Source organism: Anser anser (genome assembly GCF_964211835.1).
Source record: "Anser anser genome assembly, chromosome: 1".
Taxonomy (NCBI): Eukaryota; Metazoa; Chordata; class Aves; order Anseriformes; family Anatidae; genus Anser; species Anser anser.
Window position 1 is genome coordinate 165,706,992 of NC_139720.1, and position 27,088 is coordinate 165,734,079.

Genomic DNA, 27,088 nt, shown 5'->3' on the forward strand with positions numbered 1-27,088 from the left:
TGTGATGGTGTCAAGCAAGCTGACACACAATTCACATCTACAGACAGAAAATAGAGAAACTGCTCACAGTTCTGCCTGCAAATTCCAGTCTGGGCGTTGTTTTTGTGCCATCTTTCTACTTTTCTCAGAACAAAGTAGACACCTATATCTGAACAGCAGGAACCTGCATCCGTCCATGTGTGGAATTCTCTCTTGGACTTCAGTTATTAAACCAGCCTTTTCTCTCAAATGACAGAAGAAAGCAGAAAGGCAGGCTTCATATTTCTCACATTGCCAGGGAATACTTTAATTGCTCTCCAGAGATATGGCTCCCATCTTCTGCTGACCTTTGTGAGAAAAAATATATTAAGGTAACCAGCTCCGTTTGTTTCGTAGTTATGACCCCAGTTAGCAGTAGGCATTTCTTTGCAACCTCAAAGTAGGTATTGCACTTTCAGAAGTATTGCCTAAACCACACTATCTCATAAGTATTTCCTAACAGCCAGCTAAGTTTTTCCACTCTGTACTGAGTTCTGTGGATTCGCTTTCTGGCACTTTCTCTCCTAGTGGTTTGATTTCACCAGTGGCAAAGAGTTAGATGCCTCTAATCTGATGTCAGCAGTCTGAAAGATGAATGTGCAAGCTAAGCTAGTCCTTTAGGCTCCCTCTACAGTAAGTGAAGAGGAACTGGTGTTTCCAGACAGTGCCACACCCCTTACCACAACAGCCCCATCTAAGATACTGGGTTGAATCCACTTCTAGGAGGAGCTTCTAAAAGAAACAAGATACAATGAAATTGTGAAACATGGTACCAGTTAGAAGAGTTTCCCATTTTCTACTCAACAACATTGGGAGGTCTTTGAAGGCTTTATCTAAATCCTCAACACCAAGGGAGTGTAAATCAGTCTGTCAGTTCCTGTGACTGTAAAAGCTGAAAACGTTATCTTCCAAGTCAAGGCTACATAAGGCTTTCCAGTCCCAAACAAAGAATATTGGAAATGGCAAGAGCATGTGCAATGCAGAGAGCCAAGTACTGACAATGTTTGAACTCAAGTTGAAAATACAGCCACTGTCCAGATCCCAAAGAAGGCAGACAACAACTGCAGATGGTTTTAGGGGACACAGTGGCAGGGATACATGAACACATGTGCAGCAAGACACAACATTACATAATCGCTGTGTTACCACACTCATGTGCACAGAAAGACACAACATTATAAAATCTCTGCATTATCACACTGCCTGCTACCTCTGTTCAGTGCATTTCCAGCAATTTCTTACAAATACTTATTTGTTTTATATTCATTCTGGAAGATGTTTTACCAAGTTGGCAAATTGACGTCAGTCAGGGCTTGGCTGCTTGGTTTCCAGGTTTGTGTCACGTATCTCATTAATTCAAATGGCTTTTCAGCAGTCCTTGATGAGCAATGCGGTGCTCATTCAGAATTCTGTTATAACCCCTGTACTCACACATTCTTAGCACTACATAAAGTTTTCCCACAAATCCAGACTCATCGGTTCAGCCGTTCTCAAATGCCTTACAAGTCAGCCTCCTCCTTTGGATTCCTGCTCCCCGCAGAAGCACTAGAAAGGAGACTTCTGTGCCCAGACGAAGCATTGGAAACTTGTGTGTTGGGAAGCCCTTGCTGTAACTTTGGAGAAAGATCCATCTCTCTTCAGCTGGTCTTGTTTCTTTATCCAAACTACACCAAAGTTTGTCTAACCTCTTACTGAAAAAACTCCAGTGGTAGATTTCCATGACCTCCTCATTCAGTTTAGCATTTAGTCATCAGAACAACATTTTTTTTTATTGCCAAAACCTCCTTCAATACAGTTTAATGAAATTACTTCTTGTTCCTATGATCCTGAAAAGCAGAAGATTTCTCTGCTATTGGAAGAAATCAATTAAACTCCATGATCATTCATCCCCCACTTCTGCTGCATCTTCTTCACTAAGTCATGCTGTGCATCAGCAAGTAGATTTGGTAAGTACGTGCTGTCACATGAGTTGCAGGTAGAAGCTCCATCCATCTCTTAAGGAAGTCCTCTGGGTAGCTTTGTGCTGTGGGATCTACTGAGGAATTGTTGCAAGCATCTCTGTATTAACCTGATCATTGTCTGGGTACCTTGGCTTCCAGCTGGGAAGTGCTTGTGTTTGGTGGGATTCACTTTGTCTAAATGTAAATATATAAAATGCAGTCAGCTAGTCTAAGCTGGGTTACCCGTGAAGGGAGGGAGAGAAGGATCCCTGCAGTGATTTGCTCCACCTGCTTTAGACTATCCATCTTGAGTGGGATGAACCTGTCACCCTCAACCACGGAGTGACCTTAAGGTTGAGTTTAAGATGGAGCTAGAGAAATTTTAACCCCTGCAACCAACTCTGGGATCACAATTTTTAAAATTAATTTAATGTTTAAATTTAATTTTTAAATTTAACCATTTTTCAATTTGTGTCCCATGAGTTGTTCTAGGACAGCAGCAATACAGTCCCATCCTATGTACAGTGCATTAGGACCCTATCTTGTCAAGCAATACGCTTGCACAGCTTTGCAAGCACTACCCATGTGCTGTAGCACTGGTGGGAATTCACATGACCTGCATGGAAACTAGGAATTTGTCACATAGAGTTACATGAAAAAATGTAGACAAAAACTTGGGCTTCAAAAGCCAGAAAACAAACCTATTAATTGGGCCTAAAAGGCAGACCATAAGGTTAGAAAACATTTGGACATACTGTTGCACATCCTGCTTCTTTTCAAAAGACAAAAAAAAAAAAAAAAAAAAAAAGCAGCAGATCTCTCAGATCTCCCTCAAAGTCCAGGAGGATGGTGGTGGGCAGGATGCTTTCCCCACTGACGTTTAGATACATTTGCTAGCACTGCACCCTGCCATTTAATTTACTGTGTAATTGTGCCTTAAAGTGACAATCTAACCCTGAATAAAGATTAGGGGATATGGTTTTGTAGAAGCACCAAGAGCTTCTTTTCATTGTGTTTTATTTTTTTTTTCCTTCTCTTTTTTTCTTCTTAGTATTGAATGCAGAGAGGAAAAGACAGGCAGATGCATGTCATAAATAAACCCAAAGCGAACAAAGAACAGATCTCCCGAGGAACTTGCTGTCTCAGTACTTGGAGCACAAAGAAATGAAGTCAGCATGGCCCTTCATAGAGGAAGTCCTTCACTTCCTCAGAAAGTTCGAACATGCCGAGAAAGCAAAACAATTTCACAAGGCCAAAGTATATGGGCTTCTAATCCCATGAAAGTAGTATATGCTCAGTTGCAAATCCAGAGTCAACAGAGCTTTCCTTTAGCACAGGCACAGCACAGCTACACCGTGGGTCTAGTACCGATACGGTTGTTATCACTTAAGATTTCTTTTAGACAGTGTCAGGTTTTTCTGTGCAGGGTTAAAGCAGAGATTAGGAAAAAAAAAAAAATCTATCATTTTTATTCTCCCTTCGCTAATTTAACGGATTATAACATGGATGGATCTTAGTGTGAGTCACACCTGGGGGACAAAAACAACACATGCACAAGGAAAACTCACTGAAAAAACAATTTTCTTTGAAACTTCATGATCCAAAAAACAACCAAACAAACAAAAACCAAAAAGAAACCAAAACAACCAACCAACCAAACAAACAAACAAGAAGCAACAACCAGCAGACAGCAGGTTAAAATATGCAGAATTCACCACACATTGCAGCGAAAGGTGGGTAGGACCTGCTTTATTTACTCTGCACCATCATTTTACTTCCCTTTCAGCAAATCTCCCGGAGCCAGCCGGGTGCAGCGCTGGGGATGTGAAGCAGGGACAGACATCCCTTGCTCCAGGGGCATCTGCAGCCAGGCACAGGGGCTGCAGGGCGGCTGCAGGGGGGTGACGAGGAGAAGGCAGCTGGAGCTGGAGGCAGCCTGAGGGAGGGATGGCTCCGAGCTCTGTAGCTCTGTCCCTCTGCCCACAGACACTCAGTGATAAGCCCTGATGGAGCTGTGATGGTCTGGGCACATAAGCAAGAAGAATCTGGAAGGAGACGTCGTGGTTTTTGTTAGACCTGACTAATAACTCCGGGAAAAAAAAAAGAAAACAAAAAAGAGAGAGAGAGAGAGACTCACAACCTAAAGACGAGACAGTATGTCTGAAAGCTGTCTCTATTTTCTTTTTTTTTTTTTTCAATGTGCCTAATGAAAGACACTGCCTTTCCCCATGAATCTTGCTTCATATATAATTCCGGATCAGCATTTTTAGCCATTACTTTTCTCATCCAGGCTTTCAGAACACTGATGTGAAAATAAAAATTAATGGGCCACCGACCATAAACCAGAGGGAGATGTACATAAACAAACAGACCGGAAAAGCTGCTCTAACCCTAGGAATCGCATGGTCTTTGCCAGTTGCAGTTTTTGGCATGTACCTGTTTTGACAGCTCTAAGCACTGGCGTGTGCTCAGAAGGAGACAAGGTGGGGCGGTGGTGGCTGGAGCTCCCAGCTTACCCACAGCAGTGTCATGGCAATTGCAACACTCGGACGTGAATGGAGCTGGATCCCTCTTCCAACTCATATGGAAGGTGGCCAGTGAGGGCAGGGTACGTGTGGCCGCTGGATGTAGATATCTGTTCCACAGCAGAGCTGTGACTCCTCAAGTCGTGAGACCAGCCCTGGAGCTAAAGGCAATCTGTCCTCGCTCCATACACAGGGGCTCTGTTTTTGTCTTTATTGGCTCATGTTTAGCTTCCTCTTTACCTCCCACCTGTGGTCTTTTTATTCTCTTGCTTTCTCGCCTCTGTTTCTGTGCTTCTCTGCACCTCCCTTCCCCACTGCATGCTCAGCATCCCCTGCCCTGCTCCTCTCTCCTCCTCCTATTTCCTTCTGGAAGCAAGCTGCTTGGCCCATCCAGCTCTCCTTCCCAACCAGCATGGCAGCAAAGCTGTCCCCAAGGCACTGTCATCAGACTTCTCCTCAGCAGGAGATGGCTCCTCTAAGCCCCAGCTCCTGATCGCCCTCAGCCTGCCTGTGCATCACCAGAAGCACCAGAAAAGGCACGCCTGTCAGCTAAAGACATATTAGCCCATGGGCACACACTACCAGCAGCCCACTTTTTCCTACACTGCCCAAATTTCCACCGTCCTTCCAGTACCTAAAGGGGGTCTACAGGAAAACTGAGGAGGAATGCTTTGTCAGGGAGTGTAGTGATAGGACAAATAGTAGTGGTTTTAAACTGAAAGAGGGTAGGTTTCGATTAGATATCAGGAAGAAATTCTTTACTCAGAAGGTGGTGAGGCACTGGAACAGGTTGTGCAGAGAAGCTGTGGATGCCCCATCCCTGGAAGTGTTCAAGGCCAGGCTGGATGGGGCTTTGGGCAACCTGGTCTGGTGGGAAGTGTCCCTGCCCGTGGCAGGGGGTTGGAACTAGGTGAGCTTTAAGGTCCCTTCCAACCCAAGCCATTCTGTGATTCCACGAATTTTCTGACAAAGGGCCCCTGGCATCCCTGTGAGTGGGCAGCAGCATTTTGCAGCAGGGGGCAGGGGAGCTGGGTGACTGCAGAGAGCAACTCACACCTCCTAGTACAGGAGCATCATGCAAGACAGGAGCATGCCTGGGTTTTGTAGTGTGCCTGAAGAGAAATGCAGAACCCATAGCTTTTGGAAAAATCACATCTATAACTATGTGACCCTTTTTTTCCCCCCTTATTTTCCTGTATCAGCTTTCTCTCCTGTGCATGATACATACATATGTCTTCTTATATATCTTCCCAGCTGCAGTGACAGTGTTTGCCTTACAACCTCCACAGAGATGAACTATGAGTCCTAGCTGATCTTAAAGCATGTTTTTATTTCCTTCAGTAGAAGAAGCGAACAGAATTAGAACAGAATTAAAATCTTCTATTTTTTTTCCTGCAATTAGCTTCCAAAGGGTTAACTTAGGATGATGTTTTTCAAAAATAAAATAAAAGCTTACAGCTCCTGAGATAGTATCAGCCCATTAAACATAGGTAAGAATATGAGAGGGAAAGAGAAGGGAACAGATATTATATATGTAAGGAAAATTAAAACTCAGGATGTTGGGCGTGGGGGGAATGTGCTTTGAAGTACAAAAGATCCATTGTTAATGTAGGACAAAACCTCCCCAGTATGGGACAGAGATAAAAAGGAGGGAGTTTCTAACAGATCAAGGTCAACCAAGATATATGAATAACATAAATGCTATTAATCTCGTACAGCATGAATCAGAGAATTGCAGCAGGGTATAGCTGTGTGGCGGAGTTCATGGCATGAGTGTTTTATGCCACTTTGTATTAGATAATGAGCGTATTCATCACAGACTCCTACACATCATCCAAACTGGCAGAGAAGGAGCTTTAAGGAGCTTGAGAGAACAAATCAAAGAGCTGGCTCTGAAGCTCATAAAGGTAATAGGGATGTTCAAATACTGCCCCAAGTTTAGATATTTGCAGGCATCCATACAATCTGACTCTGCAGGAAATAGCGTGAGAAAGAAGCTTTTAGTTGGACAGCTTGCTGCTTATTATTTATGATGTTGCCTCTGTCATAACAGCCGATTTTACCAATTAGAAAAGATGTAGAGCAATACAGGAAAAGATTACACCAGAAAAAAAAAAAGAAAAAGAAAAAAAAAGTCTCTTTCTTGCCTTTTTTGTTGTTGTTTTTTTTTTTTTTTAATTCTCATGACTGCAACTTCAGAGGCACAAAGAGAATCGATTTTCATCTTGGAGGGCTTAATCTAAACATTGTTGGGAAGCAAGAAGCTGAGCCATACTGGAGTCAAAAAGTACATAACCAGATGTAATTCTGATTTCACATGTTGCATTTCCACACATTTTAGTCTCCTTAAATTCCAGAGACACATGTGTTCCACAGGAGAAGCTTAAGGGATAATTTATCTTGAGGAGGAAGGAAATGAAAATGTATACGTGTGTATATAATTCTGACAACAATCTGCAAACAGATTGTTTGGAGTGGTTTGCACTTCCATTTATTTATTCCAAACAAACATTTTAACTCAATGACATGGATCTATGTAGCATGGTTTTCCTGATTTTTATGCTTTTCAGATTTTTGAAAGAAAGCTGAAATACAGTTGGGACCAAATTAAAATTCCAGAACCAACTAATTCCTTCTCCCTGAGGTTAGCAGGGTTTTCTCAGCATGAACCTAGACTTGCATTCAATTCTACATTTCGGTGCCATGTAATCAATGGAAAAGGGCAAGCCCCATAATGGGGCCAGCTCTCCACAATGAGCATATCTAAACATTAAAAAAAAAAAAAAAAAGAGAGAAAGAAAAAAAAAAGATTTTGAAAGAGGGGCTGGTTGTTGGTAGTGCAGTTGCATCTAGAGGCTATGCAAAATTCAGAGCTGTTCTGCAGCGCTCTCTCTCTATATGCATATATATATGTATGTGTATGTGTACTGTACATAGACACATATGCAAGGTATGCTGTTAACTGTTTGTCTACCTGACCTTTAGGCAACATATTGTTTCAGCTTAGTGAAGGGGAGCTGGAGTCGGGGAATGTGGAAGGGAACAGCTGAAGGTAAGGCACCCCTCAGCAAACTGCTGAGGACTGTTCAAACATAACGCTATCAGCGTGAAAGATACTGTCACTCCTCCAGCCAACTTACAAAGTGGGCTGTTATAACAATATACAATACAGAGTATATATAACAATATAACAATACAGGAAGAGCAATGGGAGACCAAAGGAAAAGCAGCAGATTTCTTTTAAAAACTCCCAGAACAATCTGCAATTTGTGTAGGGAAAATCAGACAAAAGCACAGAGCAAGACTCAGAACACCAAATTCTCCTTGTGGTTACTTACATCCAAGTACCCAAAGGACCCTGAAAGCCTCCCAGCGGTGCCTAAGCCTGAAGATCCTGCAGTCCATCAGCATCTCCCTGGTGAGCTCAGGCATCTCCAGTGCACAGCCTTGGGCAGGGTGATCTCCAGGAAAAGGCACCAGCAGAGCAACAAGGCTCAACCAATCTGCCACAAGAAGATGCTCTGCAAGTCCCAGCTTCACATCCTGCAGACCTTATCCACAGTGGAATATGACAGGCCTGAGAAAGCTAAATGCTCTTCCTCTTAAAATAGGTGTTGCTGCATCCAATGTCCTGTCTGGGAATTGCTCTGGCACACACAGTCCCTCACGCCCTTTGGTGGACAGTATCTCTTAGAGAAGGTGTTTCAGGTTCCTCTCACCTAAGAGGTCTACATAAAGATCCCATGTTGCCAGCACTCTCTACCTCGCTTGTTAGGGACAGGCCACCATGTAGCCAAGGGTAGAAATCAGAGGAGAAGGTGGAGTCAGGGGAAGAAGAAGCCTGACCCTGAGTTCTGACAGTCAGGGCATTAAACTGAGAGGGGAAATAAGAAATATCAGACACGGCTTCTACAAGTTTCTAGCCAATGTTTTCCCAGACTCCTTCTGCTTCATGAAAATTGCTGGCTACACCAAACAAGTGCAGTGGTGAGGGAAACCAAGGCAGCCTCTGTTTCTGTAGGTGCGGAGGAACAACTGTGAGAGAAGGAACAAGAATCGGTGCTTTCCCACGAAAATGTGGGCTTAGAGCATCTTCTTCCTAGCTAGAGAGAATTAAAATGTGAACTTGTCATTAGTGACAGATCCCATCCTTCCAGAAACCCTACAACAGTAGGATGATGTTCCCAGGTAGGATGCAATTTTTTCATTTGGGTCCCTAAGATAACAAATGAGGCTCTTTAGGCTCAACACTTCCATCCCTGCCATACAAACACTCAGCCAGGACATAAGAACAACCCCCCAAAAATGGCAATACTCATTCTTATATAGTTATGGAGCTGTGAATGAAACATTTGTTTTCATTTCAATATAATTGCTATGTTTGATTCCTTTGGATGTGTGAGATGGAAAAAAAGTCTTTCAGAGGCTTTTACCTCGTGGTTAAATATAGTGGTGAAGCAGTTAACATAGTTATATATCACCGTGTTGGCATGGGTTTATCTTTTATTGGCATCATTTTATCCCTGGAGACAATAGGAGATTGTTCTTGCTGTGTATAAAAAGATCTTGTTCTGGCAAGTAGGGTTTTCCCAGTCAACAGGTTTAAAACCCTTGGTAAGGGAGACGTGTGCCTTGCTGGAACCAGCCTGTGAAGCATCTCCTCACTGCAGCCATCGCCTCGCCATTAACATTTCCATGGGCTGCAGAGCACGCAGCCAGTGCACGGTTGAACCCAGTGAAGGAGAAAAGGCAAGGCTCACAAGTCCCTACAGTACTATTATTATGAAGATGGCAAAAAAAAAAAAAAAAAGAAAAAAAAAAGTTGATTCATCTTCTCTAGGTGTCACCTGTACTGTCACAGGTAGACACTGTGTGGGGAGATGAAAACCCTTGTGCTTGTAAACCATTTTGTTCGCTAAAAATGTGAAATCCATAAAAATACAATGGCTCTGATTCCCTGCATCAGGTGCTTCTGTGCACTCTAATATGTATAGGATTTTCTCTTTTAATTTTATCTTCCTGATTGTATAAATAGTGCACAACACATAATTGCAGCAGTCAGAGGCAGTAGGAATAAGAAGATATTTACATCAGAGATGTACATACAAGATTGTGTGTGCATGGTAAATTTTTATCTCTGACTTTAAATAAATATTATGCTTCATCCACACCCAAAGTCTTGAAAGAAAACTGTTTTAGTGTAAACAATTAGCTTCCTGGCCAATTGTTAAATTATTTGATGACTTGTTGCTGAGAAATTCAGATTCTGTACTCCTGAATACACTTTACAAATTTTGATTAGACAGATAATCCACCCTAGATTTGTCCAGACATTGTAGTTTATTTGTAGTCATTTCACGGCATTTGGCTGGCCTAATATTTCAGTTGTTCTCATTTGCAGAGGCTGTAAAGTGCTTTGGTTGCTACCAGACTTTCAGCGATTAGAAATACAGGCATGAACAAACGATGGCAGCCTTCGCTCTGTGTTTTATGAATACCCATGTTTCACCCTTCTGCAAAATATGCTCTCCAATCTCAGGTTACACTGAAAAATAAAGTCTAGCAGTTGGAGCTGCAGTGTTAGCTTTCAAAATGTTTACTGAGCGTAAGGCAGTGCAACCCATCAAATCACCAGGCTTCCGAGCGCTATGAACTGCCCAGAAGGTTGTAGCTGAACTGAGATCCTATAGCCATGACTATTTTCCAGATGCAGTGAAATTCATCATCTTGTGGCAGATGGAAAATGAAACGTCGAGAAACTCTCTCTTTGCCCTGCAGGGATCAACCTGCAGCTGCATTTCCCTCTCTGTCTTTTCTCTGCAAGGCCCAGGTAGTTATAGATGTGTGAACAAATTCATTTTTGTTGTTTGTTTTACTTAAGCCTTAGAATTAAACCACTGAAAAATTCAAAAGGCATTTTTTTTTCCAAAGCAAAATGTGGCTTGAAGAGAGGGGTTCTCATTGACATTCAAATAAAACAAAACAATCTGTTCCAGGTCAAGCAGAATCTCTTTCCTAATGGTTCAGACGGCTGTGCTTAGACACTGTTTGCAAAATGAAGGCAGCAGCGCTCTTATTCAGCAGCCCACGTGCAGGATTTGGGAGATTCCGGTTCAACCTCTCGCTTTCCCCACTGGGGATTTGAAAGCCGCAGCAGCCCTCTCTGGGAAGAGGATCCTGCTCGCCATGAGAAAGCAGCCATGCTCTGCCAAGCTCTCCTCCTGGAGCTGTTCCACCCCTTTGTATAGGGTAATTACTTAAATATACATTGAACAAAGAGAGAGGGAAATGACTTTAAGGCCTATCAGTTGGGGCACTCTACTGGGAGGTATAGCAAACCAGTGAATAATTCATTCACGATATTATTTCAGTAAGCCAGTCGTTTTTATTGAAGAAGGAAAACGTCATCACCAGGGATTGCGAAAATAGCCCCCAGTCAGCCTGCTACTTCGGGCACCCCTTTGGGAGGTAAGTGTCATGGTTTAAATTGCCTGACGGTGAAACGAGGATTGAAGCCTCCTCAGACAGGTGCTCTAGTGACAAAATTGCTGGACAATGGGAATTGGGTTTGTGTGCCTCTGTGTGTTTTTTTGTTTTCTTTTTTCATTTGCTTGTGTTTCAGAGCCTTTTTAAATTCACATCATTAAACAAAATTGCAACTAAAGCTTTTAAGGAACTCAAGTCAGCCCACGTATTTAACAAATTAATTATACATAGGGCTGAAGTACAGAGTTATTGAGCTAATTGCTTTCAAAAGAACCCTCCCTGCCTCATTCCCGGGCCTTTGGATGCCGGTGGCAGGTTACCTCCGGGTCCTGCCGACGTCTGGTCTCTCCCCAAACCCAGGCACGGCTCCTTTGCTTCTTGGCACCACAGTCCGGGAACGGCCGGAGGTGCCGGCTGGCCAAATAGACTTCCTGAGAGCAATTTAGATGCTGCAAAAATCAATAATAAACTCCCACATTTCCTGATACATATGAGAGGAATAAAACTGAGATGCTCGACCGTGCCACATTAAAGGACCCAAAAGTGTCGCAGAGGGACAACTAGAAAATGAAGTCTAACAAACCATCAGCAAGAGTAATGACTGTGTCTGTCAAGGAACTTTATACCCATATTTTCATTTGTAAGCCACAGTAAAGCAAAGAGAGGGTAGCTGGTTACGAAAACCACATTATTGTGACAAAAATCATGTTGCTGGAGGATTTAGACATTCCTGATACAGAAAGAGGTCACCCGGTGCCCTGAGGAGAACTCATCCCACCTCGTCTGCCTCCTGATCATGGAAAAGCCTCCCTCTGACTTCCAGAGCCTGAAAACATTGCCATCTGTTCTCACTTGAGGGAAATACTTGTTTTATCTTTTCCATTTGTTTTAAGCTGTTTTTAAACAGGAGAGGCTCAAAATACAGGCTGTGCAACAGCATATGATACAGTTAATTTCTCTCGTCATCTAATGTTAACAACATATGGAGAATGGCCTGAATTGCCAAGGACATAAATCTATCTCTGCCTGCTGGTTTGTTCACTGAATCTCCATTTTTTACGACTACACATTCCTACACAGAACTTCACCAAAACACCTGGTGGGGACGTTCCAGAGGAATGAATCTCACTGTGCAGAAGGGACTCCTCTTCCCCCTCCCCCCAGAAAACATCTCCCATCAATCTCCTTTCCCCCAAATCCAGATTCCCATTTCCATTGATAAATCCCAGTTCATTAATAAGCTTGATTCCTTTTTACAATTTTATACAAATGTCTACAACTCACTGGGTTTTTCCTTAAAATTGTTTGATTTGTCAATGACTTCAGGGCTCTTGACAGTAAGGGACATTCATATCAGCTAGAGCCAAACCAACTGTGGGCAGGTATTGTGCAAGCTTCCTCACCATTTTGCCAGCTGACCTCATTCTTGACCTGCAAATTCTCTGCTATTCCCTTCCCATGCCAAACTATGCAGTGGTTTTGAGATGCACACAAACAAACTCTCAAGCTCTTTCCAACATGCTGAATTAACCAATATTTGAACTCAAGTTTCAGGCTGAAGACATTTACACAAACCTTGAACTGCATTGTAATCAAAATTTGGCATTTCAAGGCCACTTGTTCAAATGGACGTTAGTCTTGTACCCTTTGTAATTGCTGTAGAAAAATAGCTGGCCTAATATAGGGAAGCAAATTATAACAGCAATTTTTGCAGAGTTGCAAATGGGCCTACAGGGCAGCTCAGTGGAAAACCACTGAAACACAGAGTGATGCTGAGGACTTGAAATGGACATTTTTATTTCACTTTCTGTGCGCAGCTTCAAGACAAATGTGGATGTTTTTGCCCTTTTCCCTGCGTACAGCATTGAACTATGTGTTTTTAGGTACCTTAGACATGAAAGATGGACTCTGCTTGCAATCAGCATGTGCATCTGGTCTCTTACAAAGCCTATACGTAACTAAAATGGAACAAAGTCCAAGATGTGAAACCCACATGTCTCAGGTGAAACCAGATGGTAATGGATGCTTGCTTATTCTCTTATGTATCCTGTCTCCTTACAACATACATAATGTATACATTCCGGTATGAATATCTTTTAAGTCTGTCAGAGACGGAGAATGAAGCTGTCACCAGTAAACTCTATGAGCTCCTTTCTGTTAAAGGAAAAGTTACCTAATGGAAGTTTACTGGTGATGTTTTCTTTAAAAAGCCTTAGCTAACTGTCTCAGGGACAAATTCTGACCACAGTTCTCCATAAGCGTTAACTCAGGAATATTTTCATAAAAAAACATCTGATTGCACAGACTTGAGCAATATTTCTGTTTTCCAGCATTTATGGGCTATCATATGATGAACTGGATTATTCATTAGAAACTTCTCGTACCATGCCATCTTACACAGTGTGAAGTCACCTGGGTTTCAGACAATGTATAACGTTGCAACTTCACTTTACCTTTTTCCAACCGCTTTTTGTTAATTATTGTGATCATTTCAGGTTTGGGGATATTTTTCCCCCAGTTCAAATTCTTAGTCCCCTTTCAGGGAACACATTAAGATTAAAGAATATCAACATGCAATAAATATAATTTCAAGAAATTGTCTTTCCTTTGTATGGAGAAATTAATCCAATGTTTCCTATGCTTGGAGAAAAAAAAAAAACAACAAAAAAAAAAAAACTCAGACTGTCATGTGAGGAGAAGGAAGCAGAAATGAACATTATACCCCATCCAGACAGACATCAGGATCTTTCCTTTTAAAGCACGACATGCTAGATCCAACCCCATTTCTTTTTTGGTGCTAGGACTCATTACACCTTTCAAAAGCAGTGAAAGAAAGCACACTGTATGCCACAAATGCTGTTTTATCGCTATGTCAACAATAGCACAGGCCTCAGCATTTAGCAGGAGCTATTTACTTTAGGGCTGAAAAGTCTCTCATCGGCTGGGGCAGACGGTACACAACACCAGTTTCAACACAAGGTGCCTATTTTTTTCTGATGTTGATACAGCAAGGTGCAGAAATGCTGTGTCCAGCTGTTGTCAGCGCTGTATTTCGCTGCTGTCGAGTTCAGTTCAAGCTATTTCTGCCTTGGTCACGTTCCAGCTCGAGGGGACACGGAGGAAAGGGGGGGGGTTGCAGCGCAGAAAGCATCAGGAGCTCCATATCAACGCTGTTTGCCAATCCGGAAAGGAGTTTTGCAAATAGGTCACTCATTAAAAGTTTATAGAGCTGAATTCAGGAAGCCTCCTCTAAGTAGAACAACGGTAATGAAAAAAAAAAAAGAGGTTTTATTGAGCCTTCTGGGTGGGCACAAGCATCAGGCAGAATCCAAAGCCTACATAAAGCATTACCCTTCAGATACTTATCTAGCCCCTCTGTAAGCGGCCAGTTATTATTTAGCCCTGTGTAAACAGCTCTGAAATCATTTTTGTACACCTTTACAGAAGCCTGAAGGAGGAAAAGTTGACTACAATATTAAACGAGTCACATTTGCTGTGTTTTCTTTTTAACCAAAAAGACTAATTGAGATGGAAAAAAAAATCCAGCTGAAAACCTATCGTACAAGAGAGGCCTCTCTTCTTAACTCCTCCTCTTCAAAAGCGAGGGGACCACTTACAAACGTAAAGTGAAGATTATGTGCTAATGTTGGCAGGATTCGAGACCTTACAGCTTGTGAAACTATCTGAACTTGGTCTCTTTGGCTGGGCAGGGCAAGTGTATTCTGTAACACACCTTCCTTTCATAATTGTTCAGATCCAGGGATATTTTCAGAGCTTACTGCAACTCCCTTCCTTTGTACGGAAACTGGCGTGCCAGAAGATGGGACGCAAAGCCGAGTCAGGAGCTGGGAGGCACTCCTACATCTTACAGGATGGAAATTAAACATTAACATGCATCTCCTGCTACCTGCCTGGAACTGATACAGCATTTTAACTTGTCGAGTACCAGGGAGGGCAGGTTTGAGCTTCAGAGTTGTGGTAGGCTCTCCTGTTCCCCAGCAGCCGAAATTAAACACTCCTCAAGTCCTTCAGCTTACAGCACTGCATTTTGAACAATTTCTTATAAGAGACTGAAACATTCAGACCTTTAAATTCTGCTTAGTTTGGAGCAACTGAAGCAGTTTTCTGGAGCTTAGAGAATCTACACAATTTCTTCAAGGGTATAAATGCTTGTTCCAAATTTCTTTGATTGAGCTTGTAGCTAAGTAACTTTGCATCACAATGGAAATAGGTTTTAAGGTTATGTCCACATTGCTAAATGAAAGAGTTGGGGATTGAATGCAAGCACTGGAGCCCTGATCTTCTGCACTGCTGAGCTGTTAGGTCATTCTCTGGCGCTATTTTGGATGCTGTAGCTAGGCTCTCTCCCCACGACCAAACTTGGATGAAGTTCTGGTGAGAAACTGTACTCCAGAAGATGCTCTCAAAAGGCAGCATGGCTAAGACTGCACCAGGTCTGAGTCCTCCAAACACTGTCTCAGCAGCCTTTGAACCCTTGAACTCTTCAAAATATTGCAGACCATCTGCTCCACACTAAGAAAGCGCCAGCCTGAAAAGCTGCAGTGTAGGTCGCATTTCAGACACTTTGACTTAAAACACGAATGGAAAAATAACACTTCTGACTTAGGGCTCAACGACAGCCAAGGCCAAACGCTGTGGACATCTGTAGTGTGGATGCAGCCAGCCCTCTCCAGGTCTGCTGGGTAGCAGTAGTGCAGATGTAAGCCACCCTCCACCACTGGCCATGTACCAAGGATCCCCTTCTGCCGGTGACACTGTTAGCAATATACTAAAAGCTGCAGAAACTCTCTGAAAATTGGTTCAATTTATAGTTCAGGTAGCTCATATCTTGAAAGTGTTTTCTAGCAGCAGAACAGCATTTGTGGAGCAGGGTTTGTTATTCTACTAATTAAGACTCAGGACTGATGGATCTCTTTTGTGGGAGGAGGACCCAAGAGTGAAATGAGGCCATAGGTCTAAGAGTACTTGGGTGAACTCATGAAATCTCAAGGCCTATCTAAAGTAGTGATTAATCCAGAAATAACAGCTACAAATGCCATTCATAAACTAGGTAAACATGCTGGGAATATAACAAATTTTGACTGGAGGCTTGCTGCTTGGCACTCTTAACACACCTCACCAGCTTTACCACAAAAACATACAGACCCCACAAGCCATACCAAAAAGGAGCACAACCATGGAAAGCTGTTTCTTTCGTTTCTCTGGTCTTTGTAAAGAACTTAGTCACTCTAATCACAGCAATATACCAAAATACTGGCGAAAGGAGTCCCACATCTCAATGCCATGTTTTGTGAAAAAAAATCAACATCTGCGTACTTGCTTCATTATGTTCCCTCAGTTCTTGGATCAGAAAAGAGCAAACAGCTGATCCTTATTTACTTGTGAAATAGTCAGTAGGAAAACAGGATTTCACAACGCCCAAACCATTTAATTTGAAACACCACAGACTGAAGCCTACTGCCAAATACAAGGCAGGATCCTGGGGGAACCCAAGGAACTGGCAGCTCTGGAAGTTATAGTATCCTCAGCCACAGGACAGATGTGCCCAAAGGGCAGGAACACTGGAAGCTGGGGTAAATTGCTCAACAGAATGCCAAAGAAAGAAAAAGCCAGTTTCCTATAAATGAGAAACTCTTCAACAAGCTTCAATGTGACCAAAAGCTATTGTTTTCTTAAGAATCTGCAGGGCACATTCTTTAAAAGGTACTGAAAGGTGCAGTTTGCAGTCCAAATACTTTTCAACACTGATTCAGTGGACTCCATTTTTGACAGGAATCTTTGGGTATGGAAAAAACATCATTTGCAGATGAGTCTCTTGATCTGACTGCAGAGTAATCCTTCATGACTAGCTTAGACTAGATGACTAAACTTTTAGGTAAATGAAATTAGATTATGTAAGTCCCACTCCAAATGATTTAGATACTTAAACCTGGAGTTAGTCTAAAACAGTAATCACAGGAGAATACCTAAGTGCCACGTACGGAGCAAGAAGCCTCCTAAAAGCGACAATTTTAGGAACTATTAAGAGAATTTACAGCATCCAGAGCTCTGAGCAGTAAGATCCTTGAGGAAGCTGACAGTGAAAAAAGTAGAAGGCCTGCCATGCCTTTTTCAGTGTTGGAAATGTCAGCAATTCATTGGAGACTGAATATTCTTTCTCCCTCTTTACACTTGACAGTTGAGCAGTTTGCACGGCTACTCAGTAACTAAGACATCCTTCCTCGTGCCCCAAAGCCTGGGATTCACGTGCCAGGAGAGAGATCAGAGCTGTGGGGTACTGCGGAAGAAGCCACTGACCGTATCTCTCATGGAAACTAGGTCAATAGCGATCATGACTGAGGATAACGAACCACTGGAACAAACTGTCCAGAGTGTGTGTGAAATCGCTGACCCAGCTGACAAAGTCCTAATGTGGTCTGAACTCAGCACTGGCCCTGCTTCGGACAGGAGCTTGCACTAGGTTACCTTCCGTGCTCCCCTCCAACCTGAATGACTGACTGCCGCAAGTGTGGAGACTGCTGGTCCAAAGGAAAGGAGGTAAGAGGATAACTAACTCTTTAATCTAGCTGTAGCACTCAGTCAGGAGCTGGGATACTCAGGGGACGATGTTTTCCTTCACACTAAACATAGAAATGATCTTGAGAGTAGGAACTCAGCTTCTACCTGTTGTATACCTGAACTATACACCAAAACACAGGTTCCTAAAGGAACTTAAATACTATATACCTCAGCTTGATATTCATTTCTCACTACCATGAAAAAAAAAAAAAGAAAAAAAAGATCTATTTAATATGGATACTAAAGATGTGCTAAAGAGCATGATGCTGATGCTCTGTGGTCAAAAAAGGGTAAGTTTGAGCCTGACCAAATTTGTTTTACCTGAGTTACAGCCATGACACAAGCTGGCTCCGCACTGAAATCTCTGCACAGTGTTTCCCACTAGTCCAAATACACAGACAAATTAGAGACTAAGATAGCTCTGAATGCAGCTAGCCTGGGTTCAGAGGACTTACCTCCTCAGGATCTGTGACATACAATGGCAGCAATGCCATTTCCAAACTCAAACCTAAATCAGGACTCACAAGCAGTATCATTGCTGTGACTAAACTGATGAATGCAGAGCTGGCAGCCAAACAAAACCACTGCAGGTGTCAGCCCATGGCATTAATTGATTTATAATGCAGATAAACTACCTCTGGATAATTGAGAGTTAACTGTATGGCATTTTTCATTTGAAGGGCAAAACAATTCTGTACTAATTAGGAGCACAAATACTAATGGATTGCATATTATGCGTTTCACAAGCCCCAAATCTGGATTAAATCATACACACTGGCTGTTTAATCACTTTTATAACACAGATGCTGTATAATTAGATGTTTTAAAAAGATGCGGTGCAGGATTGTGCTCAGCACTGCACAATAGTTAACACAGGACTCATAGGAAAAAAAAAACAACACTGATTCTACAAGGAAATCAAGAAGCAAAAATCACCATTATCTCTACAATTTACACTTGAGGGCAGAGATGTAGAAGTGGTAAATGGCCTGCTGAAAATTCCAAAACAAACCAAAAGCAAGACTCATTAGATTTTTATTATTATTTTTTAAACACACACCATTTTTTCTCTTGATATCATTACACAAGTGCATACTACTGTATGTGTATAAAATACACATGACCATAAGTATGGAGTCATTATGGGTATAGACCACAGATACAGCTAAAATTTTACACGCATTGCATATATAGCACAGCTTTCATCGTTAGAAAGACTTACAAAAACTGCAGGAAGATAAACATACAAAAAAACATGCTGTCAGTAAATGTTATCACAAAGCATAACTAAATAATTATTTCTAAGTTCTTTGATTTGAAAGCACAAAGCATACAAAGAACACATCTTCTCATTTTCCAAAAATATTCTTTTTATACTACAGAGTCAAAGCTGAAGTATCTTCTTGCATTATGCATTTTCAAGAGAATTGAAGAAGGCAAGAATTATATATCTTGCTCCACACATACTTGTCAGAGTTACCCTGTCTTAAGTGTACTCACTTCACAACATGGCTTTGAAGAGTCTGATCATAAGAGGGGAATTTAAAAAAAAAGAGACATTTCTCATAAAATGGCAAGTGCACCAAATTTTAGGTTAATTACTATCATAGAACAGACACCTTTCCTGACTTACAAAATCACCAATTTTCTCTGTTTTTCTGAGTTTCTGTAAAACAGATTATATGCACGTTAACTGTGGGAAGCCTAAATACAAATTTAATTGTAAGAAGATAATTGGAAGGATTCTTTCCTCTGATGAGATTTTATTAATAGTGATGATTTGCAAGACAAGACCTTGCAGAACTGAAGTTAGTTTAGCATGACTGGCATATGGAAAGTGGAAAAACTGAAAGAGATTCCCCCACACACCCCTTTTACTTTATTTCTTGTGTATGTCTTCTTGATCAATTTGATTCTTAAATTCTTGATAACTCATTGATCTAAAAAACTCCCTTAATCATTTTTACATTCATATTTCAAAGAATAACCAAATTTCATGGCCCAGCTTTTGAGAACGTTCATCCTTTAGCTGTTACATCCCCCAAAGAAAAAATTAAATGCAAAAATCAAATGAAAGCAGGTAAAAAAAAATCAATCCAACATGAAAAGTTTAACATGGTGCTTGATTTTTCTTTTCTCACTGAAATCATGTATTATATTAGGCACTATTAGCAAGAATGATTAGTGTTCTGGGTAATATTCCTCCTACAGCTGTTGCTGTAACTGGATAGATAATATTTCTAGTAAGCACCAGTTTGTCTTACAAAGTGCAAATTTTATGAGTAAAATGGTAATTCCTAAGAAGTCAGTCACGAATCACAGTACCCCCTTTGTATCAGGTAGTTACAGAAAGTTCCACACAAGATTAGGAGCAAATGTTTATGGATATATTGCACCAACCTAAAAGATGTTCAGAAATATGCTGGGAAGAAACTTTTTCCCAATCCCTCAGCTGAACCTTGTGTAGCTACCAATCTAAGTAAAACAGTAAGAAAGCTGCCCAACATCACAAGATTTGTGACAAAATACAAAAGCTGACAACACTGATTTCTTTGTTAATGTAAACCTCGATATTGCGAGAGTTGAAAAGGCTGCATATTCCATGCAGATTGTATAATCAAAGCCAGGGCTGAAGATTACACTCCTCCTGGGAAGGCAGGGAAACAGCCAGAGGCCTTTCCCATAGGGCCAGCTAGGCTAATAGCTGTTGGCCAAGTGCCTTCATGGACAGCCAGACGGGACCTCCTTTATTCTCCTCTGTCCACGTGGAGGAGGATTTGCTATTCTAGTTGCCTCCAGGAAGCAAAGAAAACCTAAGGACTATTTCACAGATTACGTGGGTACACAAAGCGGCATAGACACAGTGCTGGTCAACTGGGGAGAAAGAGGGTGATGACCGCACATAAGTGTGCTCACATCATGTTGCCAGAAACACCTGCTAAATCAGCTGCTGCAAATGCAGAGTTAAAGGTCCGAGTAGTTTCTCTCGCTCCCTTACTCCCTTTGCTGTAAATATGCGCTTAACATGTGGGAAGAGAACATGCAGCAGTCTCAGTTTGAACCTGTGACATATCCCGAGCACACTGCATAGCAGCACTCATGATCCCTAAGGAGGAGAAATCAGGTACAGGCCTGAGCCAAGCCACATGTAACCGAGTCCAACGTGGCACATCAGTCAGCTTACAGTCAGAATTCACAAACATTTAAGTCTCTTGGATGTTTACGCTTACAATTTTTTAACCAGGGGATTATGCTGTCAGTATTTCTTGTATTTAACGTGTACCCATGTTATAATGAATACCAGCAGAACTGGTATGAGCACTGTGAGTTTCCAACTAGAAAAAAAAATTTACTAAAACACACAAAACTGACTCCTCAGCAGAAAGAGAGCAGCAATTCAGAATTCAGAGTAAAGTAACACAACAACTGACTGCTGGTAATTATTTACAATACAAAATTCTGTTTTTGCTTAACTGCAGTGTCAGACTATCTTCAAAGTAACAGCTTTCAAGTTGGATTTGATTTCCAATTCAGGTAAAAAGTAGTAGGATTTGGCTCAATTTCTTTTGCAAAAGTGATCCTCATTACAGTGGGAAGTGAAATGACAGGCCTGCCTTTAAAAGTTTGTTGTTCTGAGAGGTACAGAGATAAAATGATCAAAAAACAATTTCTCATCCTTTAAGACTAAAAGCAGCACAAAATGTTTCTATGAAAATTACAAGAAACAGATTAATTAGCTAATTAGAAGTCACCTAGGGATGCAAAGAACAGACCAACTGAGCAATGACCCCACAGGCGCTCATTCTACAGTTACACAGTGACTAGCATCAGCTTTATTCTACTAACACTTCCAGCAGACTTTACTCAACTAAATACCCAGTCACTGCCAGTGGAAAAATACACCTAAAACTTCAGAATCTAGGATTGAGTGCTCATCAGCTATGTACAGCTGAAGTGGCCTGACATTATATTCATGCAAGAAGGAGAGGATCTAAGGAAGCCAGCAATGCTACTACAATTACATTAAACTGCAATACTCATTTAATAAGCATGTGCAAGTGAAGTGTATTTTACAGTTATTTTGCTGTTAAACAAATTATACCATCTGTTCCACGTGAAACTGAGTATTTAGAAGTCATGGTACTACACCAATCCAGAAAATGAAGCAGGATGGGCCTCTGTGCAGGCATACATAGTGATGAATCAATGAACTTCTTGGATTACATTAAGGATATCTCCACAAACATACTGCTTCTTTGACCACAAGAAAAATTGAGAGTGAAGACTACAAGTACAGATGTAAAAACAAGGGTAACTGCAACCATCCCTCCATATGAAAAATCCAAAAGATTTTAAACTTTCTCTTTTGAATATATACTTCTCTATTTTCCACAAAAGGAACAATAGCTGGAGACCTGATGATGTTTTTAATACTTAAGTCTCATTGCTTGCAAGTTTCCTAAAGTAGAGAACAACTTTAGACACTACAACAAAAATCCAGAAAGCTGATTTTTCTTTCATTTGGAAAGGGTGGGGGAAAAAGGTAAATATATATCAGGAAATGGTTACAGTAGATTATGTAGACCCTTAAGGAGATAAAGGAAAATATACCTACAACAAATTCTGCCACCCTTTTAATGCCACTTGCACATGCAATACTTACAAACGCTGGATGGTGCAGTTACATATTTCACACATTTTCAGCTGTCTGGAAGTCATTGATTTTGAAAAGTTACCTGTAAAATATGGACTTACAAAAATACAAACTATCATTGCAGTTAATAAAAAAAATTGGAAATTGCTAGGTGGGTTATTTATTAGCTGCAGCCAACATGCAGTAGCATAGCCTTCTGCCTGTCCTTACTGTCCTTTATGTACTTGACAAGTGCATAACGAAATAAGAAAGGACATGAAAGTGGAAAAGATATGCAATGTGGAGAAGATATAGACAATGAAAGTATCCTAGGAAGCTGAGGAAAATGATGCTAACGATCTTGGGATAATGGAAAAGAATAACATATATAGGACATACTGGACTCCATTTCTGGCTAGCTGTGCACAGATGCTAATCCAATTTTAGGATGATTAGAAATGTTTTCCTTATTGAAAGATACCTATTACCATACCAGATGTTATTCACTTTTCAGAAGTCCAAGAAGCAATGGTAATTTCATGATAGGAATATTTTGTTTAGGTGAATAAAGTAAGCAACCACACGAGAGGGACTAATGCAGAGTATTAATGGAAGAACATTCACAAAAGGTGGAAAAGAGATTAAAAGCTTTCTGATATTATGATAGTATGTTACTAAAATCACTTTTCCTCATCTGTTGTCGTCATTCAAAGCGAAGGAGGCAGATTCAAAAAGAGTATGGCATTCAAAAAGGTTAAAAGGTGTTGTAGAATGAGCATTACACCCACACTGCAGGTGAGTCAGCAAAATGAAAGACTGGAGACAACCTTCTCTGCCCAAGAAGTATAATTTCATCAGTCATCTGCACAGGAAGTGTTAGTGATGGATCGTCTCAGAAGTGTGAGTTCCAGGCTACCTGAATCACATACATGATGTCCATCTTCCCGTGGTGTCCACGTCAATAAAAGTAGATGACAAAAACTGAAGAAATTACATTCAGCCAGTTACTTGAATAAAATGAAGTTTTCTCTCTCCCTCCATTTTCTCCCTCCCCTCCAGCTGTTTTTGCCCCATACTTCAAAGCCTTATTTACATTCATACCAAATCTGTTTACAGTCAACTTCACTGTGATACTGAAGCTTTTTTTACCCCAACTAAGACACAAAGCAAAGCTGGCCAGGTGTCTCTAAACCACAGAGCCAGCTGCTCCTAACCAAGCTCACAGGAAATAGCAAGGAAAATATGCAGCATTTGACACATCTGGAATAGATTGCAGAGTCTTTGAAAACTGTGTCCCAATTCCCTTCCTCCTGCTGATGAGATTTCAGGCTACCAAACTGCTGCATCAACTAAAGAGGATTAGATAATGTGTACATTTTTAACCCTACATATTGTTTGTCCAAAGGAGAATTTTTGCAAGCTACTCCAGCCAAAAAAAAAGACAAAAAAACCAACAACAGAGTATCTGTAGGAAGCTTTCTGTAAAAATGTAGTAGAGCAAACCAAAATAAATCAGTCAGAAGACTGCTATTTAATTTAGGAAAATTGATACAGATGGAAAATAGTACTAGCTGACACTGGTAAACATAGAAAAGGAATCAATACTGCAGGCTTTGCACAGTTGCATTAACTCATTAAAAGAAATGTTTTTACAGTATGTTGCCATAAAGCATGAGATGAAAAGGAGAAGAGCAGAGAAGAGATTAGTACTTATTTTGCCAAGTAATTTGTCTGTAATGCCAGAAGTACTGCAGTGTGCTATTTTCAATGTGAAACCTACCTCCACCCCCAAAACAAAAAGCCTAAGTCTTAATTAGCAAAACAAAGCAATGTTTTATTATCTCCATTTCTTTTTCATAAGGACAATGAATGCAAAAGAACACAGAAACAAACAGCTAAGTTTAGAAGGAACTTCCAATCAGATATTGAAGATAATACTTAATTTTATTTTCCATAAAAAGCTGGGAAGTGAAGGTGCCCCTAAAGTTTTAGTCACTTTCAGCACCTCTGAAAGTTTAAGAAAATGAATAATGTAACCAGTTTACATATGCATTTTTAACATTCATTATAGATACAAAATTGAATACAGCACTAGCTTAAAACAACATAAACCTCATTATTCTTAATGTTAGTAATAAAAGGCAAAATTCTAATACAAAAAGAAAAACTGGAGGAAAGTATTTGTAATTTTTCCCCAAAGGTGCAACCAATGTATTTTGCAACTGAGATTCCAGTTGTACAAAGGACTGAGAGATGTGTTCTCCTACTTAGGTAGAAGCATAAACCATTAAACATTAAAGGAAATCAAATGTGCATGAACACTAGAGAGTACCCCTTATAGAGATGATATTTATAGGAAAGTAATGGTATAACTTAAATGTATACTGAGAGAAGTGCAACACACTTTTTCCAATTTCAGAGCTTTAAAAGTAAGATTTCCTTCATAGATTATTTCCAAGGTTTAGCTTAAATTAGTTTATTCTTATGAGATAGAGTATTTATTCTAAACAAGCATTATAAGACAGCTTTTTTTTTTTTTTTATACCCTAAGAGTGGATGTTGAGTTTTTATTGAACTCAAGACTTCTTAAACAGAGCCACTGTTATAAGTCAGGGGATACATTTGCAATACTCTGTTTCAGGAACAAAGGTGCACACATAAGGATCCAACTGCATAACCAAGGGCTACAGACGCAAGGCTGTCCATCCCTGCTAACATGAACTCCATCTTTTAATGGGATCGTGCATAAGAATAAGGGCTTTCAGGATCAAGCCCAAAAGAGATAATAAAAATCTATGTGAGGAAAGTTGTGACAAGACAAACAATTCAATGCTTTTACCTCCAAAATTACATCTAACAGTAATTATACCCTTAATGGCCAAATTAATAAGAAAATATGTAGTCATATGAAGATTAAACATAATTTGGAGAACATGCTGTTGCAAAATATATTTTGCTGTAATTCGTAAGAAGCAACTCAAACAGTAATTTATGCAGAATTATTTACAGGGGACTCAACATGGAGCATCAGCTTTAAGTAAAACAGTATACTGGTTTGAATTTGATAAAATATTAATGAGTACAAATTTGTGACACCAAGGAACGTTGGGTTTTAGTAAACTTAACAAAAAAGTTCTACATAATTATATAATTAAATGAATCTAAAATATAGAAAAAACTGCCTGAACTGGTTAATCTGAATCATTTAATGCATTTCATTTTACTCAAACTTCAGGTCAACAAGTCAGTGGTGTACACGTGCTGTGAAACAAGTTACCACTTACATCTGTCAGATACAACGATCACAGATTAACCAAGTCTGACTGTACCTAATCTATACTACCAGATGGTTTGTTCTTACTTCAGCATTATCTTTTTAATAAGCACATATGCAAATGTGCCGAAACAAAAGGCAGCAGTTATAAATATTTACTAGAATGACCACAGCGGGCACTTGAACATAAACCATCCTGTCATTCATTTTTGAAGCTGTATCTTCACTAATTTGTCTTCTGTTTTTAGTAGTCTTCTATTCTATTAACTTGGAGGGTTACAGATCATCTGGAAATTTCACACTGGTATAGGAAAGGAATGTCTGTTCGATGCAGTCTGAAGATAAAGAAAGAATCGTACTTCAGTTCATTGGAGCGATTAACCATAAAGCAACACTACTAAATGATGTTAAATGTAGAAGCAGCAAAGAACAGCCTTCCCCCACCCATGTTAGGATGGCACAAAAAGTGAAAACTCACTATTATTTTGTCAAAGCTACGTTTCCTAACACCACCTCAGAATATTTTATGATTTTAGAGTTAACATTTGTTATTTATTAAGAGTAACAGACATTGTGCAGGAAGTTAACAAGCTACTTAAGAAAAAGGCCATTGAAGTGTGATAGCAATTAATTTGAACTTGTTTCAATACTTAAGACACTTCAACAAATAGTATTTAGGTATCCAGCTCTCTAAGAAAACTCCATACCCTTATCAGCTCATACATCCTGGTGGTGAGAAATGCTTATAGCTAAAAGAAGCCGCTGAATTCAGATAGGACAATTCATTAACATCACTCAATACTGAGTAAGGCTTTAGTGTTTTGCCCCAAAACAGATTTTAAACACCAGGAGAATAAAGAATCACAGACCATGTTTTCTACACTCTCATTATTCTCTACAAGGTACAATTTTCAAATACTGCTCAGTCCTAATGATATTTTTAAAGTGTTTTTACACTTCATTATACTGAAAGCTAATGGATATAAAGATGTTTTCACACAGTCTCTACTCTATGAATTTCAGCATTCTGAAAGGGTTACCGTACTACTAAGAAAGTGAGAGACATGTTACTCTTACAAAAAGGAAATGCTGCCATACAGGTGCCATTTTAGGTTGATTACTAAAATGCAATATATTATTATTTAAGTTCAACTTACCACATAGCTTTGACAAAATGACACGTTAAAAATAAACGTCACAATGATGTTAACAGGGTCATTCCACGATCAGGAACAATTACTTATCATTACTGTTTTTATATGTATATCACTGTCTTATATAAAAGGAATCATCTTTTCTAGGCAAACAACATTTCAGTTTTTTTCAGACATCCAACAATGTATTGCTGGCTACCTCATATTGATCCTGTGTCCAATCTTGCAAAAAGTTAAGGAAGTCTGCTTTATTACAAACAACACTGCTTCACAGTTAAGTCAAAAGACAGCATTTAAAACATTTTAGGTAAACTGCAAAACAGTGAAGATGCTACAGTACTTATTTATGGATTTAAATTTAACTTGTCGTGCAGTTTAGGTAAAAAGTTAAACACAAATGGAGACCTCTAGTTTAAGATACATAGAAGTCCAACAGGTCCACCTAATGGATAAAGCACATTTAAAAAAAGGAGTGGATA

General features: G+C 40.2%; 1 protein-coding gene across 4 annotated transcripts in view; it reads right to left on the reverse strand.

Annotated features, from left to right (window-relative positions):
• Positions 1-27,088, reverse strand: part of NDFIP2 (Nedd4 family interacting protein 2) — a 140,884-nt gene that overhangs the window by 68,983 nt on the left and 44,813 nt on the right. For 2 of the 4 annotated variants that reach the window (XM_083807986.1, XM_083807989.1), the window contains one exon: positions 23,995-25,790. The exons of the other annotated variants lie outside the window; for them this stretch is intronic. The gene's annotated coding sequence lies outside the window, so the exon portion shown is untranslated. Of the gene's footprint in view, positions 1-23,994; positions 25,791-27,088 lie in introns of those variants that run through there. 4 annotated transcript variants of the gene reach the window in all.